The sequence below is a fragment of the Dioscorea cayenensis genome, chromosome 8, assembly GCF_009730915.1.
Source record: "Dioscorea cayenensis subsp. rotundata cultivar TDr96_F1 chromosome 8, TDr96_F1_v2_PseudoChromosome.rev07_lg8_w22 25.fasta, whole genome shotgun sequence".
Classification (NCBI taxonomy): Eukaryota; Viridiplantae; Streptophyta; class Magnoliopsida; order Dioscoreales; family Dioscoreaceae; genus Dioscorea; species Dioscorea cayenensis.
In genome coordinates this window covers 11,641,319-11,645,838 of record NC_052478.1, presented here as the reverse complement: position 1 = coordinate 11,645,838, position 4,520 = coordinate 11,641,319, and the positions used below count along the sequence as shown (strand labels likewise).

The 4,520-nt window shown below is 43.7% G+C and overlaps 1 non-coding gene across 1 annotated transcript; it reads right to left on the bottom strand.

Moving 5' to 3' along the window:
- Positions 1–139, bottom strand: LOC120268164. The gene has a single exon (XR_005538833.1). It is a non-coding gene; the product is annotated as a small nucleolar RNA Z247 (small nucleolar RNA).
- Positions 140–4,520: the final 4,381 nt, after the last annotated feature.

Here is a 4,520-nt window from a genome sequence, read left to right as displayed (position 1 = left end):
TCTCAAAGGAGAGGAGGTGAGCATATACATCATTAAGGCTTACTGGTTCAGATTTAGTGGTGAGCGATGTCACAATTGGGTCATAATCTGCATCCAAGCCAGTGAGCATATATGCAACAATCTCTTCCTCAGATAGGGCCCACCGCAGGTACTCAGTGAATCAGCCAAGGCCTTGACCTTTACAAAGTAGTCTGCCATTGGCATGCCCTTTTTCTGGATCGTGACGAGTTGGCGACGAACATTCATGATCCGCGCTTTTGACTGTGATGCAAATCTACATTCCAAGGCGATCCACACCTCATGAGATGTGTTTAAGAGTAGCACTTGAGAGAGCACTTCTGGAGTCAGGGATGAGAGAATGGCGCTGAGGATGGCTTGATCCTGCTGCAGCCATGTCTGATATGCTGGGTTGGGAACCTGAGCTGCGCCACTCTCTGTGGACATGGTGATGATTTTTTCAGGGGCGCTGATGGAGCCGTCAACAAAACCCAGAAGCTGTTGACTCCGGAGGTAAGGCATCATCTGTGCCTTCCAGAGAAGATAATTCTCATGGCCAAGCTTGATATTTATTAAGTGGCCGAAGGGTTGCGTTGGGAGTAAACCGGTTGTGGTTGAAATCATGGTGCTGATGGTTTTAGATGAGGTAGAACTAGTGGTAGACATTTGGAAGAAGAAAAAAAAAGGCTCTGATACCATGAAAGAATTCAATCAGAGAAGAAAGATTATTGCAATCCTGCACACCAAATATGATGCTGGTTGTGTTGTTTATATTGCTGAACCATGAACTATTCAGATCCTAAAAATGTGGCGGTAATCAAGGAGTACATAGGGAATGTGAGCTACAAGATAGCTTAGAGATTAGGACTAATAGAGGGCTAAGTACAGTATTATTCCCTTTTTTTTACATTCCCCCTCAATCTCAACTCGTCAGATTAAGATTGCCCTGAGCTATTCTTAGTTGTCTTGCTGTTACTGGTTTTGTAAATACATCAGCTACTTGAACTTGACTTGGAATGAACCTGATCTCCAATGCTTTGAGCGCAACTCTTTCACGAACAAAGTGGAAATCTACCTCAATATATTTGGACCTTGCATGAAAAACAGGATTCGCAGACAAGTAAATAGCGCCTAGGTTGTCACACCACAAGCACGGCGCTCTGGATTGAAACACTCCAAGTTCACCAAGTAAGGACTGAACCCAAATGACTTCAGCTGTGGCATTGGCCAGTGCTTTGTATTCGGCCTCAGTGCTTGACCTTGAGACCGTAGCCTGTTTTCTGGAGCTCCATGATATGAGATTTGTCCCAAAGAATACTGCAAACCCACTTGTTGATCTTCTATCATCTGGGCAACCAGCCCAATCAGCATCGGAGAAGACACTCACTAATTCAGAGTCAGACTTGTTCATCGATAGACCATACTCAGCTGTGTATTTGAGATATCTTAGAATCCTTTTTACTGCTGTTAGGTGTTAAGTTGTGGGTGAATGCAGAAATTGACACACTCTGTTTACAGAGAAGGAGATGTCAGGCCTAGTCAGGGTAAGGTATTGCAAGGCTCCTACTATACTTCGGTACTTGGTTGCATCTTCAGAAGATAGAGGTTCTCCTTCTGTTCGAGATAGCTTCTCTGTAGTAGTCATTGGTGTAGTAACAGGTTTGCATTTATCCATATTCATCTTCTTCAATAAATCAGAAGTGTACTTGGATTGAGTAAGAACAATACCTGTAGATGTTTTCTTCACCTCAATGCCCAAGAAGTAATGAAGCTCACCCAAATCCTTCATAGCGAATTCAGCATGTAGCTTCTGAAGTAGTTGGTTTATTGCTTGATTAGAGGATCCTGTGACAATTATGTCATCTACATAAACAACCATGTACACTGTCACATCTTCATGGTTGTAAATGAATAGAGAGGTGTCAGCTCGAGAAGGAGTGAATCCCAACTCACAGAGTTTGGAGCTGAGGCGAGAGTGCCAGGCTCTAGGGGCCTGTTTTAACCCATACAGAGCCTTGTCGAGCTTACATACTAGTTGCGGTTGTTAAGGATCCTCAAACCCGGGTGGTTGCTTCATAAAGACTTCCTCTTCAAGAATGCCGTGAAGGAACGCATTCTGCACGTCCAATTGCCGCAAGTTCCATCCCTTTGAGACTGCTAGAGACAGAATAAGCCTAATGGTTGTTGATTTGACCACCGGGCTGAACGTATCTTCATAATCAATGTCGTATCGTTGCTTGAATCCCTTTGCCACCAAACGGGCTTTGTACCGATCAACAGACCCGTCAGCTCTTCTTTTAAGCTTGAATACCGACTTGCAATCGATCAAGTTCATTCCCTTCTGTGGTTGAACAAAGTGCCAGGTTTTGTTTCTCATAAGAGCTGCATACTCGGTTTCCATAGCTTGTCTCCAATTTACATCTTCTAAAGCATCAATATGATTGATTGGTTCAACAATTGTTGCACCTGCATACCTCACAGTACCATCTTTATACTCCTTGATTTATCGTATGCCATCCCGGAGTCGAGTCCTCATTGGATGTCGCGATACACTTTGATCTGAAGTAGACACATTACTATTAGTGTTTATGGTGATAGCATCAGGATCTGCCATTCCAGGAGCAGTAGCTGTAGCGTTAGTGTCAGCAACAACATGATGAGATACAGCGTCTCCAAACTCTGTTGCCTGCAAAACAGATTCAGCTTGCTGCTGCAAGGTAGTGTCAAATGAAGCACAAGTATGCACATTAGCCAATTGATCATTCATGGGCATAGATTCATTAGGAATTACTGAGCTGGTTGAAAGCAGGTTGGGTAGAAGAATTTGATTGGATGTATAGTATATGCTAGAGGAAGAAGGATTTTCAGAGAAAGGGAAAACTTGTTCATCAAAGATAACATCCCTAGACACATAAACTCTGCCATTGGAAGGGTCTAGGCATTTGTATCCCTTATGCATGTTGCTATAACCTAAAAACACACAGCGCTTTGATCGAAATTGAAGCTTATGTGAATTGTATGGCCTGAGGTTGGGCCAGCATGCACAACCAAAAGTTTTCAGCAGAGTGTAATTGGGTTTAGCACCTAGGAGACGTTCTAGAGGAGTGCTAGAGTTTATCACTTTGCTAGGAAGTCTGTTTATGAGATAGGCTGCTGTTTGAAATGCTTCGTCCCAAAACTTCAAGGGCATAGAAGCTGCAGCAAGAAGAGATAAACCTACCTCGACTACATGTCGGTACTTCCTCTCAGCAGAACCATTTTGTTGATGAGTGTAAGGACAAGAGATACGATGTGCAATTCCGGTTTGAGTAAGAAAAGAGTGTAGTTTTTTATACTCTCCTCCCCAATCAGATTGAATGCAAAGGATCTTTTTGTCAAGCAACCTCTCAATATGTTTTTGGTACTGAATAAACACACTAGTAACATCAGACTTTTGTTTCAGAGGATAGAGCCAAACAAATTTACTAAAGTTATCAATGAAGCTCACATAATACTTATGTCCCCCAACAGAAGTGAGGGCCAGACCCCATACATCGGAGAATACAAGCTCAAGAGGTGAAGAAGATATATTAGTTGATAGAGGAAAAGGTAACTGATGGCTCTTTGCACATTGACAGGCATCACAAATAAAAGTATCTCTATTATTACTAGGACAAGGAAGATTATTGTGCTGGACTACTTGTTGGACAACTGCAAAGGAGGGGTGGCCCAGCCGGCAATGCCACTGCTTGTGAGAGGTTCTTATGCTTGAGAAGGCACTCTTGGTTGTGGTAGCGACATTGGACGGCAAAGGATACAAGCCACCTTTACTGCGACCTTGAAGAAGTACCTTCCTCGTGGCCAGATCCTTAACAACAAAGTGATCGGGGTAAAACTCAAACATAACATCATTATCAACAGCAAATCGATGTACTGACAAAAGATTCTTAGAAGCTTTTGGAACATGAAGAACATTTTTCAAGTGGAGAGTTTGGCAAGGAGTATGAATCTGTGAATGACCAATATGAAAAATGCGCATACCTGAACCATTTGCAGCTTGCACCTGATCCTTGCCCCCATACTTCTCTCGGACAGTAAGGCGCTCGATCTCACCAGTGATATGGTCAGTCACGCATGTGTCTGTATACCAATTTGTGTCCACCATATACCCCGGCGAGGTATGAGCAGCAGCCACAACCTTGGTTTCCTCTGCCTGGTAGGAATGATCGAATCGGTGGTAACATTTTAGAGCAACATGCCCCACCTTGCCACACACTTGGCACTTTGGCTTGTTTGTAGTGTAGTTGTTAGATCCTTGTCCTTGACGCTCGTGATTATTGTGGTTCTGGCCATGGAAGCCGCGTCCGCGATAGCTGCGACCACGACCTCCGCCACGGTAGCTCCGGGTAGTGGAGTTCACTTGCATCACAGCTTGATTCTGCTCCTGGCGCATCTCAAAGGAGAGGAGGTGAGCATATACATCATTAAGGCTTACTGGTTCAGATTTAGTGGTGAGCGATGTCACAATTGGGTCGTAATCTGCA